Below are 16,630 nucleotides of genomic sequence, written 5' to 3'. Positions count from 1 at the left end.
CGGCAGCCGGAGGGGGACGTGATTCTACCCCTCTGCTCCTCTCTTGTGAGACCTCGTCTGGAGTCCCGTGTCCAGCTCGGGAATCCGCAGCGTAAGGAGATGGAGCCGGTGGAAGGGTCCAGAGGAGGCTGCAGGGATGAGGCGAGGGCTGCAGCAGCTCCCGTGGCTGAGAGAGCTGGGGCTGTTCAGCCTGGAGGAGAGAAGGCTCCAAGGAGACCTTGGAGCGACATCCCAGGATCTGAAGGGGCTACAATAAAGCTGGGGAGGGGCTGTTCACAGAGGCTTGTGGTGACAGGACAAGAGGGAACGGGTATAAACTAGAGAGAGGCAGATTTAGACTAGACATAAGGAGGAATTTCTTCACTATGAGGTTGGGGAGACACTGTCCCGGGTTGCCCAGGGAAGCTGTGGCTGCCCCGTCCCTGGAGGGGTTCAAGGCCAGGTTGGATGGGCCTTGGGCAGCCTGAGCCAGTGGGAGGTGTCCCTGCCCAGCACAGGAGGGGTTGGAACAGGATGATCTTTAAGGTCCCTTCCAACCCGAACCATTCTATGAGTCTATGAAAAGGCAGAGAGATGCAATGCCCCTCAGCTCGGACAGTGGCTGCCCTCCTTGGGGTAGCCAGAGGTGGGAGGGATGGGAAAGAGAAACTGGATGGGAAAGGCAGCTTAGACCTCTCTGCAACAGCAGCGGGAGACAGGCAGCAGAAGGAGACAATTAAAAAAATAGCATATAATTAAATGGAGATCTACTTTTGCTTCTGGCGGGTCTCTCACAGTTTCACCAGAGCAGTGAGCAAGACACAACACGCTCTGTCCCCCGATGCACGCTCTCACGTAGAGCGCAGAAAGTGCCTGGGCGTGCAGGAGCCCCACAGGATTTGGGTTGCACAAAGAGAAAATTAAGCTGCCTCTTTGTCTGCACTCAGTACTTGCAGCAGAGAATTCCTCCCTGGTGCTGTCACTGGATCAGCTGAACTGATGTTACTTTACAGCAGGAGCAAATGCCTACGGCTTCCCGCCTGCTGTACGTGCCGGCAATAAGGGCTGGCTTTGATAAGCAAGCCTCGGAGGCTCCTGGAGAGCTTAAACACGCTGCATCATCCAGTGTCAGCTCTACAAGACAGCCACCCCTCCAATCAGGGTTCAGACCAACAGTTATCTATCTTCCCCTGCTCCTGAGAAAGGCCATACTCCGAGTTCAGCTACAAATTACTCAGAAAGCCTCCCAGCCAGGCGCAGGGATTCACGTGCATCACTACCAGAGAGAGTGAAAGACCATTGGCAAAGGAGAAGTTTTCCTTATGCTTAAATTCTACTTAAAGAAAAGATGATTTCTCACTGCATGGGTTGAATAACCCAACTCTTATGACAATAATAGTAAAATAGTAGTAATAATAATAAAATTATGAAGTAAAATGTTTTTAGAGGGTGAAATTCTCTCTTTTTTTCTACAGTCTCATTCACTCCTATCTATCAGCTTCAGAAGTACTACTTAAACCCATCAATACAAACAGCATTGCGCTGCCACAGAATGTTTAAAACCAGCATGCAACATAGTATTGAAAAAGCCTGCAGATTTAGTCACAGCCAACTCTAAAGTGTAGTTTTTCTCCTTGCACTTATCTTGCTTTTCCAATATAGCCAGTTAGAACAGATCAGGGCCTTTCTGAGGTAAGCAGAGTGAATATATAAAACACACCTAGTTAGGTACTGTTCAACCACTGGACTGCTTTATGAAATCTATCAGTAGGTTGTGTTCCTAGCTTAGGAGAACTTAAGCCTCTGCCACAAAAAAAAAAAAATCCTTAAAGAGTGTAGAGTATCATGGCTAGGAATTCACTGAGGTAGCCCTTCTGGCTTTGGGGAAAGCAAATGTCTTGCGAAATTAAACAAACAGAATCCTGTCTGGCTAATTTGGGAGTGGTGCTGATAGGCTTGTAATGAATTCCTGTGCAGCTCCATTTTTCAAAAAGAATGTTAGCTGTGACATGGGAGCCTCTGGGATATGTGAGAAAGTATGAGATATGGGGAGAAGGAATGGAGCTCAAATTTTTTTAAAATAAATACCTGGAGGATGCCATCACCTCCTCAGAAAACCAAAATCTTGATGTTCCACTTACATGAAAACGTCCAGTTAATAAGCTTGTTCGTATCAAGATGACTCTGTATCCACGGGGCTGAACTGGCTGATGGTGATCCTTTTTTTCCTTGTAGAAAGAATATGAAAAGTACAGACATGTGTAAACATGCTTGTTATACCTTTCATTAACAATTCCAATTGCTTCGGAATTTATGTTCCAGCTGGCTAAGAAAGATAGGTTTGGAAATTAGACTTGTACAGTCTCTCCCTCTTTAATTGATATGTGAAGAAAGATTGCATACAAATTATTTTTGCACACTGAAAAAAGAAGGCACCACAAACTTTGATTTTCTGACATAATATCCATTCTGTCATGTTGTCACCTTATACAGTGGCTGTCTCATCTCTTGTTGACCAATGGCACAGGAACTCGCCAGCAGCAGTTTTACTTGCTTCTGGAGCACCTACAGCAGTTGTTCTGAATTCTATTCATTTAATCAGGCTCTTTAGAAGACCAAGACAGCCCAGAGAAGGAAATTTTGGTTTTGAAATTCACTACATCTCCTATGAGTGGGTGATGCTGCATTCCAGGCTTACTGACAATATGGTGTTGTTTTACAGAGCAAGGCTGGGACCTGTCTATGTTACTGTGTTTCTGTCATTTCATATATTGCTTGACATAGGCAGAAATTTTTCTTCAGAGGACTTGTTTTTTTGTGCGTGGATTGGGCTTGTCAAGGGGAGTTCATGCTGTCCACTCTGGTAACAGACAAAAGCGTAAGTGGATATATTCATTTGGGAAAACTTTAAACATATTTTTGGAGTTGCTTTTCCCTTTCTTTTTCTTCTCTCTCTTCTTTTTTTTTTCTTTTAAGGGAATATGCAGGAAATGACACCTAACTTTATACTGCAACTGGTTCGGCCAGTTCTATGAAAACATGCCTCTTAAAAGATGATTAAGGATTCAAATTAGGTCAGTCAAAGTGAACTCACAGGCCTGTACATCATTTGAAAAGTGGAGTGTTCCTTCATAGGGAGACAAACAAAACCAAAATACCAACTAATTTCTCAAAGGCCTCCAACACCTCGGCAATCCTTGAAAAACTGGGAGGTTCATTTTGGACAAAGGGAGCAGCAACATGAGCGTGGCGTATGATAAAAAAATGGGAAATTGAAAACATCTGTGTTCACCCGGAAAACAACTAAAACAATAGAGACTGACGAAATTAGGCAGGTTTTACCACTACAGTTAGTGTATTTTATCCTGTAGGGATCTCTGAGAGCTTTGCACTAAGGGAGCTGAGGGACAATATTACTAAGAGAAGCGTATAAATGGACAAACTTCCCCTGAGGGAACTGCTCAGATGTGCTGCTGCCATAAGGCAAGAGAAGGCCCTAAAATAGAAGGCAGGCTTCCTGACAGTCAGTTCTCTGCACAGCTCTGCAGGCAGCAAATGAGTCCAGAAATACCCCTGAACATGCCAGTCATGCTCAATACACACATGCTGTAACTCTGTAAAAGGTTTTCCCTAACATTTCTAAGGTAATGGGGAAGAACATTTTAGCTTTTATAATTAATAGCCATGGAATGACTTGTTGGAAAATAAAGCTTTACATTCATCTAAAATTATTTTCATGATTTTCCTTTTCAGAATGAATATGTTTTTGTCCAGTTCGTCATTCAGGAAATCTGTGAACTCCTTAAGGGTAAACGTATTTATAGTACAGTCTCCCGCACCTGCTCTGATCTATAATCCAAGAGTCTACTCAGATACCACACCAAATGCCAAGAAGCTCATGACCTAACTCATGACCTAAGATCTTAAAATAGTTCTGAGAAGGTCTTCTTTTTTTCTTTTTTTTTGCAAGACTCCTTTCACCCTAATTACACTTTTGTTATTCACTGCTTTTCAGCTGAGCAAACAGGTCTCCCAAGATTTTGCATTGTGTTGCCTTTTTAAACCAGATTGGCTTTAGCTGATAGTTATAAGTTACTAATGTAACTCTGAAAAAAAATAAACAAAAATCAAGTAATGGAAAGAAAAATAGATTACTTTTGGTAAGATGTTTTCCCACATCCTTCTTTTTATGGCTTCAGAGAGTTTTAGGCCAAAAAAAAAAAAGATAAATGATAATTTAAAACTTTTTGCTTATATTTATACATTGCTGGAAGTCTCAGTGAAGTCTCTGTTGAAGTCATTTACTTGAATTTGACTACAGTAATCTGGTGTTTAAAGAAATAGTCTTGCAAAAAAACAGCCAGTCCACTTTGATTTAAAGCATGCTGTTGTGAAAGAGAAAGGAAGAACATTGAAGACAACCAGTAACAGAAAAGGGCAAGTAATATGTAACGTAGAGGAAAGAAAACACCAAACTGAAAAGAACCGTGAATCAACAAATCCCGAAGAGGTGACTCTTTCCTGGTGAAAGAGCCCAGTCATAACCTTACACTGGTGCAGAAATTGCATTAACTTCCGTGGCTCTCCTCTGATTTACACTATGCCAGGTGATACTAAACTCAGTCCTGCTGAATGCAAGGTAAGAAAAAAGTTGTAGAAAGACCCACTGTCTGGGACAACAAGGCAGCCTGTACCTTCAACAGACACAGTTCCATCCTTGCTAAGCAGTTCATTTGCCAACACTTTGAGCTATATATAGATAAATACACTATCGTTGTAAGATCCACTGCCGCATCTACACAACTACAAGCCATACTGAAGTACAGCCTTGCGGTTTTGTCAGGGATTCTTTTTTTCCCTCGCAGAACTAAGAACCGTTACCATTTCATATCCTTAACAGATTTATGTCACTGATCTTACTGGTACAGCAACATAAAAAGACAGTAAATAGTGGAACAGACCAGGAATGGAAAAAACTAGATGAGAAACCTAATGATACTTCAGATGTCCACCCCTTCACACAACAGTGCAGAGGGAGATGCTGTAGAGACACGTCAGGGCAGACAGCTATTTCCCTTCTCTTGGCTGCAGCTGAGAAAACGGAAAGTGTTTTAGGAATGTCCTGAAATCATATAGCAGAGTTCATAGCAGGGAACATACAGCAGTAGCGGCTCCTGCAGCACAGAAGGCTGGAAAAGAAAAAGCTGCTCCAGTAAGTGAATCAGCAGAAGCTTCTGGGCTGTGCATGTGAGCGCTCCTCTCCTGCCAGGGATTAGTTTTTGTTTTGTGGAGGTTCTCAGTTATCACGTAACAAAGCGTCAGTCTGAATTTGGACAAGATGTAGGAAAATATATCCACATTTATGCAGCCTAAATCCAACCTACCTGCCTATGACTGACGACGTAGGAAACTAGACAGAAGTCTTCAGAGATTCCCGGCCAAGAAGAAATACCAGCATGGGGGATTTCTTCTGTGTGAATCTGGCTCTGTGAAAAACAAATTCCGTCAAAGCAAATAGAACTACCATTACACTTGAGCTGTAGCAATTATTCCACTTCAAACAAACTGTGTATATAGCTCAAGAAAATAGAGTAATTAAATTATCAAAATGCATTATTTAAGCCTACAATGTAAAGAGGTTACTTCTTGAAGATGGTAAAATTTATCTGATATGAATATTCACCTTTCTGATGGGAAGATCCTAAGAACCTAATTGACTGTGTCTTTAAATAGTGTAAATTTTTATCAACAGCAAATCCTGCCAGTCTGGCCAAAGTTTTCTTATTGTCATCAAGACTCCACCCACCTGGGAACAAAAGAAAAAATAAAAAAGAAAAGAAAAATTCTCTGCTGAAACCTAGAGAAGTTTTTTTTTTTCTCTAATCTGTTCTGGGCTCTTTTTTCTGTAAGAAGGGAAGGGGAAGAAAGATGCATTCAGCCTTATTTTATAAACAATCATTCATCACGTAGCAGAACAAATAATACTTTATCCCCTTCACTTCAGGCCTTATGTTTGTACAGCCTGAAACTTGCTGCCGCAGCAAGAGAACTGTGAAAGTGTTTAGTCTCTGTTCAGGAAATAAGAGTGTAGCTCAGGCGCTAACTCTGTCCTCCTGACATCTATCTCCACGTATCCCACAATCTTAGCTTGTTCTTTCCTTTCCTCCCTGACAGCAAACATGCGTTTCATATCACTGAGATCTTTGAGCTGGCAACTTGACATGTTCTAAACACGACAGATGAGATTCAGTAATAGTAAACACAATAAATCCAATCCACTAGAACAACAAATACACATTAATCTGTCTTCTCACTAGTTCCTTATCCTCATTCTTTGTAACCCTGAAACCTTTCACTAATTACTTGGCAGTTAATGCCTTTCTAGTTAAAGAACTTAGTTGATATTCCCATTTGTCTTCATGCTATTTTTGCTATGGAAAGCTGTTTGGACAGAATTCATGGGTCTGTGTAATTTGCATTTACATACTCCTCTCTGCCCCAGTGAAATAGAAGAAATACATTCCCAGGTCATTTTCCTGTAATTAATCCTGATTTGAATGTAATTCCTCAGAAGACATACTTTTATGTCCCAATGTAACAACCAAACTACCAGATGCAAAGGGCCTATCTGAAATAACAAGTGGTCAAATTCCAGGAAGAATACCATTTTTCTTTGGAGAAAAATGATCTCTGAGTTAGTTATAATTATCTCACCACAATTCCAAACTGAATGCTTTCTATTTGCTTGGGAAAGCTACACAAGAACGCTGGATACAAGACTACCACAGGATTGCCATGCATCAGCCCTTGGGTAAGAGCAGAGAGAACAGCCTCTGCACGCCCCTCACGAAGGTGCAGTGATAGTTAATGCAGCGTGTCACAACATCCCGATTCCAGCATGCAGATGGCACTTTCAAGCATTAAGATCACTGCAGACCATTAAAGCTCACAGCTCCTTTTCATTCTATAGGCAAAATAGCCTCTATATTATTCACATTTCCAGATCAATTTAACTGAGCAACACATTGTTTTGAAATCTGCCTAGGACCTGGAGTCACAGCTCTCCCAACTAATCACTGGCACTGTAACAATGGTTAGCAAAACCACAGCTTGCAGGTGCCAACAATAAAACCGTTTGAAGTGGTAATCCACTGAATGTCAATGTGTTTAACATCCATCTCAGCCATCCCATGGTCTGCATGAACTGTTAATCAAGTAGAATTGAAAACTGGCACTCAAATGGCATAGCTGCTGCAGCTGGATAACAGGCTAGGAGCCAGCCAGAAGCTAAAGTTTCACTAGAAGCTACTTTAACATTAATTTGTCTACAGGGACAACGAGCTTAGCAAACAATGGGACTTTTCGTAGACCCCTCTGCCAGAGTGACTCTTGAAAGTTTATGGCTGAAGTTAACATTTTACAAAGAATCAGCTGCACGCTTTTCCAGCGCAGCCCACAGTGAGCTTAACCAGAGGCAAAATTCCCCAGGGCCCTTTTTGGAAAAGTTTTACTTGGTTGATTACAATTTCATTTCAGCTGTTTATGAGAAAGGATGATAATTTTTAAGAGTGGCTGCATGACTTCATGTTCTACTTCTGACACCAAATATCAAAACAACACTGATGAAGCTGAAGGCTTGAAGGCTGCTCACAGCTTTTCTTCTTCAGCACGCAGCTGTAGAGTAAAGGCTTCAAAAATGCAGCCGCTGAGAGTCAGTGAGATTTAGATATTCTGGACTTTCATCCAGGCTACAGAGATGGGTGGGACTGCACATTCTGGCTCATTTCATCACAGACAAAATGAGGTTCTGCGTGCCAACAGCTACTCCTTCTAAAGACCTTGTTGAAAACTGACAAGTGCTACAAGTCGAAGCTGTGTACAACAGAGGCAGGTTCTGGGCCCCTGACAAGTTGCCAGTTCAAATTTCTGTGGGCAGCTTTTAGTTTTTGCTGTTGTCCCTGGGAGCCTGAATGGTTTTCAAGGCAAAATCTGGCCAGTGTTCAGCTTTTATTAATAAAGCTGTTAACATTGAGTAGATATGTAACATTGCACACTGATGCCAAGTAAACACTATGGAAAAAAGGGTGGTTTTTTAAAACATTTTACAAATATACTTGAGTTGAGCATATTACTGGTAGGTTGTATTTTAAGATCTCTTGGTTAGCTGAAATAAATCCTGTGTCAGAAACTGGGGTTCATGCTGAGCAGCTAAACCTTAATGTGCATTAGAAAAACAATCTGCCATGATTTTGTCAGGGCTGTTTGCAAAACCGAATGGTTTCACACATTATTTTCCTTGCTAAAGCATTATTTTCGTTCTGTTGTTCTCCACGACCACTAAAATTGGAAAAGCACCTTGTACACATCACACATGAGCCCTTCTTGTTCACACTAAATACTTTCCAAACAACTGTAAAGCAAGATACAGGTGCCTGTTTCTGTAATACCCCAGGGTACAGACACATTTCCTATACTCAAGGCAACGATATATTTAAAACTTACTGGCATTGTTATGATTTATTTTATCTTTCCCACAGCATCCCTTGTTACCAGGTTCACTTTGCAGATCCTTTGGGCATGTATGTATCACATAATGAGCACCTTGTACAAATCCCCGAGCAACTGTTAAACAAGTTAGTGTCAGAACTGAGAGATACGGGCTAATTAGCACTCACGGCACTGCCAGGACCAAACTCAGCTTGGAATCTCTGCATGATATTATGCTGCCTGACACAGAATCAGCAGCTTGCTTGGAGCTAAAGCTGGATTGTTAATATGGGGCTCTTCTCTGCAGAGTAGACCCAACCGTTACTTTCTCTATTTAAACAGGGTATCTGCAGGACCTCCTATGTTCAACAAAGTACAGTCTCAGGATGGATGTAAAATAGGGAAAATACCTGGTTCTGGCTGCTGAGTGCTCTACAAACAGAGAAGATAATATACTCCTGCACTGTATGTTAGAAATAATAAAAGATAACTTGGTCTGAAATGTTCTCATTTTCGTTCCCTTAATCTCCCTATAAGTTAAGAAGATCTTTTTTTAACATTATAAACATTCTCCTTTTTCCTCTTCTGAATTCCCTTATTAATTTAAGTCGTGAAGTTTTTGCTATGTAAAAGCTATTTTTTCCTTCTGCAGACAAGTGGAAATTTGGCTGTAGGAACATGGTTGCAAGAGCATTGATAGTAGATCAGTTTCTGCTGCTACTGTCTCAAAATTCATCATCGAGTCCAGAAATAGCTGAAAACCTATCTGTTGGAAGACAGTTTTGATGACTGGGGAAAGATGATGACTTTCAGGGCATCATGGGGTGTTTAATTTGTATTACACGTGGGCATAGAAAGCATTTACCGAGGACAGACTATATAACCAAGATGTAATTTTCCAGAAGCTCCCAAAGAAACCCTCAGCTGCTATCTCAAGTCAATAGGCATAACCACTTACAGACTGTTGCAAATATTGAATGAAAAATAAGGAAGAACAAACCTACCATGCTTTTATCTGTCCCTCTCATAGGCTGTGATAAACACAACAACATGAAATAGGTTTGCTGAAGAGAAGCAGAATGGGGGCAAGGTAGGAGGCAGCGTCCTGCAATCTTGTTAGTTCCCTAAATATTTCCTCTGAAACCAGAACTATGTTAGGAATCTCTACCTTCAAAAACACAAAGACTTTTTCCTCCTTAAAAATGGTCAAAAGAATTAAATTCAAATTTAAGAGGAAAAAAAAAGATCCTGGACTGCATCTTTTAATGCCAAATTTCTCCCTGGAACAAATTTTTGTGGTTGTGTATTTATCCCCTAAAAACAGCATAGAAATGTCAACAGCTGTAATTGTTACTCATACTGGCCCTTTACTTCCACAGATTTGCTAAAATCTTGTATTTAATTACCCATGCCTAATTATTATGCCAAAACCTAAATAAATAACTAAACGAGTAAATAAATCCACTTCATTCATTTTCCAGAAAAAGATCCTGTGTCTGTCTAAGAACAACATGGGGTGATATTTGGCTGCAGACCCTCAAGCCTTTCATCAGCAAATGCAAAAGTGCAGGGCTGGGTGAAACCCTTCTGGCTTCAGGGACTCTGCTGGCACAGAGATCTTGTTCCGCTGGGAGCCAGCTGCAACCAGTAGAAAAGGGATCTCACTCTTCTACCTCTTCTTTGAACATCTGCATGACCTAATTCAGCATCCTGTATTTACAGGTGTTGACTACATCTCCCACAGAAATTTGTGGTGTATCAGTTAGCCAAAAATACTGCTGGAAACAATGGTTCAGCAGAATAAAGGACTCAAAGACACTGCAGTTTTTGATTTGAAAGACCCAATGCAAGTCAATTTTAGCCTGTAGCTGGCAGGGCCAGATAACATTTGATTATCAGCAGGGAGTTCTCCAAGGTTGCTGACAGTTCCCTTGGCGAATCTCTGGATTCAGAGTTCTTTTTAGATGAGGTTTTGGTGCACATCACTACAACTCCTTTATCATATGCAACTTACCTACTATGTTGCCATTTAACTACAGTGGTAAAACAAAGTATTTCTTTATTTATCCTATGTGGTTGGAAACAGGAAAATAAGCCTACAGTGTCAAAGCTGTCACGTAAAACAAGTTTAATGAAGCAATGTGGAGGGCAGAAGTCTTTTGTTCTTTATTATTAACTAGTTTCAAAGCACACCCAAAGGAGCAGGGAATGCAGAGCTTGCAGGGAGGAACAGCATCAGTGTCCATTAGTCATGGGGACAGGAATTTCCAGATTTCAGGCTGAGCTGATATAAGAAAGCAGGAGCAGGATGGGGTAAGGATGCACCAAAGACAGATTTTAACTGGAAACTGTCTAGGATGTTAATGGATAGCTTGATCAAACCAAATTAAACAGCTTCCAGCAGAAACCCAATCGTGATGTTAGAAAGGTTAACACTTAAGTGAAAAATAAAATAATTACAATATGAAATGCAAATTGAAAGTGAAAAGGGTACCTTCACCTGTAATAGTGGCTTCAGTTCTGGTGAGCAAGTGGGTAAAAGCAAAGCTGTGCAGAGAGACTGGTGAGGAAACTAGATGAAGGAAAGACTTCTCTGAAAAAACCCATGGATGAAAGGAATATAAGTGTTTATTTCAGAAAGGAGACTAACAACAAGTAGGCTATATCAAAATAATATATGGCATGGGAAAAAAGACATCCAGGATTTTCTTTTTGGCTTCTCTCACATTAAAAGAAAAACACGACATGCAGTATGGAGATGGAAGACAGAAATCTTAACATGGATGAAAAGAAAACTTGGCTAAAACATGGCTAATCTGTGAAACTTACTGCTGCAGATAAAATTGAAGCTAATACTTCCATGGATACAAATTCAGGCCAGTTATGAGATGATCAGGAATCCAACTGCCATGGGACTTCTGCACAGCACAGTTTTTTAGCCCTTGATGCTGCCCCTTTCCCCCTCTAAAGAAACAAAATGAAACCAAAGGCTGAAGCATAATATGGAGTCCTATGCTTCAGGAAGGAAAATCAATAACTAAAACCAAATCTAAAATATAGGCAGGTTATGTCAGAGTTGTACTTTACTTTGAAACATCTGGCTCTGGCTACAGAGGCAGACTTCTGCACTACATTCCTCTGAGCTAACATGGCAAGTTTAGCTTTTGCCTTCACATTGTATGTATTTTGCTTTTCTGTCTCCCTATCTGCTACAGACACAGTCAAAGCTTCCTGTGTTTATGGAATGTCTGCAAGAACCACTGTGTTTTTGGGTGGGTAGAACTGACCGCAAGTGCTGAATGTTCAGAGGTTGTCTCAAAATTCATCTGATGATTAAAAACAGGCTTTGGGAACAGAAATCTCTCTCTTCCCCTAAATCAGCACACTGATTCTGAGGAAAACACATGCATTTTTTAAAAGGAAGATGAGTGTTGTTTTTTTTTAAATCGAGGAAAAGAGAGGAACTTTTTTTTTAATTTCCTACTAGCAGAACTTAAGTTGTGTCAGCTTTGAACTTTTCAAGTTCTGTTTCATTTATGTTTGGATCTCACTTGGGCATCTTCTCCCACTGTGCACACACATGCAAATAATCTTCAGCATTTTCTGTGGGGAAAGAGAAATCGCAAGCAAAAACCCAAACACCCTCCCACTCTGCCCCAAATACCCACTAACTCTTTCACCAGTCCTCTGAAAAAGAACCACCACAGTGGCTTGGGTCTCTCCCTTTCTTATACTCTCTGCCGGAGAAGTGAGAGAGAACTGAGTGAAGTCGGGAATAGCATTTTCTAGAACCACAGTTCAACATCCTCAGCAAAAAAAGAGAAGCACCAGCACTGCAGTGATTCCCACCCAGTGGATATCCCCTTGAAACCAGAGTGAGCTGGTATTTACTGCAGCGAGCTCTAACAAGTCAGTGTCGTTATCTTTCCTGTAGAACTGAGGAGCTGAGGCACAGAAAAGTGAAACTATTTTTCGTCATTGTTAGCCTGTTTGCCAACAGAAACGTCATTGCAGAATTTTTTAGTTTGTAGACAATTTAAATATGAAAATAATGATTTGGTTACTGGAGCTTCTCTTCCTGGAAGTGCTATTCACTCCCTACCTGGCTTATTTATCTAGCTGAAGACTGATCACATAACAAATCCCATCTAGGTGCTCCCCAATGTATGTATTTTTCATTGCAATGAAGATGCGTATTGGACTCCATAGGAAACTCCATAGGGAACAACACTACAAATTCATAGGGACAAACTCTCCCCTTTCTCAAAGAGATTTACTCATCAAAAATAGAGCTAAGAGTTGGCCCTTGTCATTTGGCAATTCACAAGCTGCACAGTTTAGTTCAGAAAGTGAAGAATGTGTACAATGGAAACTGTAGAACAATTTCAGGTAGGAAGAATATAGTTACTCACACTGGACCTCAGCTGGAAGACAGGAATTAGTAGCACTTGTAAAAAATAGGAGGTAGCTACTAGATACTACAAGAGCTATTGGATGTACATAAATAGAAGTCTCTTAGAGACTTATGACATGCCAAGCTCCACATTTGCTGTTGGCTCTGTTTCCAACCACTGCTATTACTGTCTTTATGTCTATAAAACCATAAAAACATCAAAAGTGGTGGAGTATAATCAATGGAACACTCAAAACTAGCAGTAACGGTAAAAACTCTGGAGCCAAAGGAGTCTAATTCAATCGCCTGAAAACAAAGGGCTTTAGAAGATAGATCTTACCCTAGGGGCAAAGTAATCTGTGGAGGGCTCTCCAGCTAGGATGGCCTCATTTTCCCTTTAAAAGTCTTGTGAAAAAGGTTACAGAAGTCAGAAGCATTATTTGGTAGAAGCTAGGGTGAAAGTAACTTGGATTATAAAGGGTGGAAAGGGAGAAAAAAAAATCCTTCTGTTTTTCAAGTATTGCTTTTAAAAAGTCAGTTTTACTGAACTGCAGACATCGCTCCCTTAGCAGACTGCCTGTGGAGCCATTCACTAACCAAGGGTATTTTGGAGCAGCTGGTTTCCTTTACTACGTGCATATATAAGAAACTGGTGTTGCTCCCTCCCTTTCCCACTGTGACTCTTCTTTGAGCTATTTTCAAGAGCATTGGCCAACTTAATTGGTCCAGTCAGACCACGCTCATTTCCCAGGCACCAGAATTTAACAGCTCTGGTCAGCAGACAGATTTTGGGGCTAGGTTTCATGTGGTTTAATTTTGAAATAATGAGAGAGGGAAATTAAAAAAAATAAAAAGGAACAAAAGGAAGTTTAACCTGTGAAGGTGGTGCCTTGCCATCCATTCATTTGAGATGTAGATAAAATGCAGAGTGACTTGATCCCATACTTCACACTTTCACTCCTGTGATGCTACAGCTAATGTTATGACTGATAGCAGTCAGGGCTCTGCTTTCTGATATTATTCTGTAACCACCATCAAGGGTAAGAGAGAAACCCATGAAAGAAAGGCTAATGAAGAAGGGCTAGGAAACCAACAACAGGATATATTTGAGGTGATAAATTTCTGAAAGACTTCAACTAGGTTATTCCCAAAGAAAAATTGTCTGGTAAACAAAATTATTCATATTTAGATTATCTCATGATAAATTCCTGTTGAAAGAAACCAGTTCTGTAACACAATTAACGATGAAAAAATGAGAAAGATCCTCCCACCTAGACAGGTTCCATTGAATTTGTCTTCTAAACACAAAACTGTTTCCTGTTTGCTCTTCTGAGGGTGATACTATGCTTTCAAGCAATACAATTAGTTTCTTGAAATATCAATGGGATTTTTGCACCAAATAGCTTCTAGTAATGGATGGCTTGATCAATACAAGACACAAAACTATGAAGCCACAAGATACTAAAGACCTAATCAGAACATCACATATTCAAGTGCAAAAGTCTCTTCTGGGATGGATACTGTTGTCGTCCTTAAGTACAGAATTTAGCAGGCAGAACTAATTCAGAAGATTTCTCATTATTCTCAGGGTATATATGCTTAGAGCAGAGGTCTCTGTATAAAGTAACAGGGTACTACATTCAAAGTAGAAGCTACAAAAGTGTGTGTATTGAAAATCCTCCTAGAACAGTTTTGCCCCTAGTGTCTTTTGGATGCAGACTGTGTGATACAGTGTTTTATCAAAATGTAAGCTAGTTCAGTTCTTGGAAGTGGAAAAACTCGCATTGTCGTGAACCACACTGGCTAATAAACTGTTTCTCACCACAGCTAACACACCTGGAGGAGCACAGCCTTCTTGTGGCTATGTTGCATCATGCTGTGTGGGTGCAGCCTTTGCATTGGACAGGCTGAACTTAGGAAAGAAAAAGCAGGAGGTTTCACACCCACTTGACAGAGCAGAGTGAATGATGCCAGAGCTGGGACTTGGAGCTGTGCACCAGAAGAATTTCCCATTTCCAATGCATTGATTTCCCTCAAGCCAAACCCACACCTTGATATCACTTTTTACACCAGCAGGTTGAGTGAAGTGGGTTTTAAGCATGTGAATGTGGTATCTAGTTAATTAATGCAGGCTCTGGGACAGATAAGAAATTATAAGTCAAGCTACCGTTCCTCTAAATATTGTGATCCAGATAGCCGTAAACAAAGTTTCACATGAGCAAGAAGAACAATGAGGGCAGAATTGTGAGGAAGAATTGGGACAAAATGCTTAACTTACCCTCTCCAGTCTAAAGTTAAGATTATAGATGAAATCACTTGAAAAAAGCACAACAAATGTGCCAATTCTCTATGAATCAGGTATCTTAAATCAAAATTCTGCAAAACAGCATCTCCTTTAGAAATGTCACAGCTAGGTAAGAAAGATATATCTTGCCTGAGGCTCTTTCTGGCTTAAGACTCTCCAGCACTCACAGCACTTGATGCAGGGTTACTATGAATTTCCCACAGCAGGCAGGGGGAATGACAAACATTCTTTTCAAGGCTATCCCCAGCAGTGGACCCCTCATACAAACTGCTAAAAACAATCCCTTAATCCCCTCTGCTCAGTGCTGACCTAAGAGAATATAGGATCCAAACACAACCTCTGGAATGACCTTAGCTTGCTCTGTAACACCTCACCAAGGGTCAAAGATGTCAAACAGCTCTCTGTGGGCCCTTGCTGTTCTCCAAGGAATGTGCTCTTTATCAGATGAAAAAGAAAGCTCCTTTAGAAATATTAATGACACATACATGAAGACTACCGATCACCTTCCTTATGAGATCTACATGCAAAGCAGAAGGCAGACAATTACTTTTAGGGAATCTACAAAGTACTCCTTGATTAATTATTCCATTACTTATGCCTCTTTCTAAATTCAGTGATAGCAACAGAGGCACATGAGTGAGGTGGCGGCAAACCCCACTTTATTTACTTCCTTTGAAGTATTTAAGTTAACTTACAAGCTATTTAGGGCTTTGAGGATAATCACCTACCTTTTGGCATCGTTTTCTGTTATGCGGTCAGGATTCTCTAGCTATTCACTTTCCTCAACAATATTTTTTGCTGAAGACGTAAACAGAAAACTGGATCTTTTGGACCAGTTATCAAGATTTTGTTCTGTTTCAGATAGTTTATAGCATGCAGAAACCGTGACAAATCTCAGGTAACTACTGCACTAAAAAAATCCCATACCTGCACAAGGAAGAAAGCCTCAGTGTTCAGACTCCATTCCAAAACAGAATGTATAGGTGGCTGGAGGGACTCAGTGATGACAGCAGCAGGGAGATGGACAGAAAGCAGAAGATAATTCTGAAAAAAAAGAGAAGAGGAATGGAAATAACATGACTGAAAAAAATCTTGAGAGCATATCACTTTTCTGTTGCTTATCATATGAGTACAGAAAGACACTTTTATGTCAGTGCTTTTTAACCTATACTTCCCAGACCACTGGCAATCTGGGGTAGACAGGAGAAGAAAGCTTGCAAAATATCTGGAAGAAAATTGCTCACAAAACAGAATATGCAGATGCACATTGCCATACACTTACTTGAGGCATGCACCAAACTAAAAGAAGAGCACTATAAATTATGGAAGAACAGTTCAAATTTAGCCTCATTTTTATTATGGTGACAGTGTGAATGGTACATAAGACGGTTTTTCTGTTGTTTTCCAAACAACTTGGTGGTCCTTGGACAAATAGAAAAACCTGCCCTAGAGCACTGTTACATTCC

At 40.6% G+C, this 16,630-nt stretch overlaps 1 long non-coding RNA gene across 1 annotated transcript; it reads right to left on the bottom strand.

Moving 5' to 3' along the window:
• Positions 1-676: 676 nt before the first annotated feature.
• LOC138725690 (uncharacterized) lies at positions 677-11,030 on the bottom strand. The gene is made up of 3 exons (XR_011338287.1): positions 10,967-11,030; positions 5,364-5,465; positions 677-2,207 (listed from the first exon to the last, which is right to left on the bottom strand). It is a non-coding gene; the product is annotated as an uncharacterized lncRNA (long non-coding RNA).
• Between the last annotated feature and the right edge of the window lie 5,600 nt (positions 11,031-16,630).

The sequence above is a fragment of the Phaenicophaeus curvirostris genome, chromosome 12 (assembly GCF_032191515.1).
Source record: "Phaenicophaeus curvirostris isolate KB17595 chromosome 12, BPBGC_Pcur_1.0, whole genome shotgun sequence".
Lineage (NCBI taxonomy): Eukaryota > Metazoa > Chordata > Aves > Cuculiformes > Cuculidae > Phaenicophaeus > Phaenicophaeus curvirostris.
Note: the sequence above shows the minus strand (reverse complement) of the source record. Positions and strands in the feature narration are given on the sequence as shown.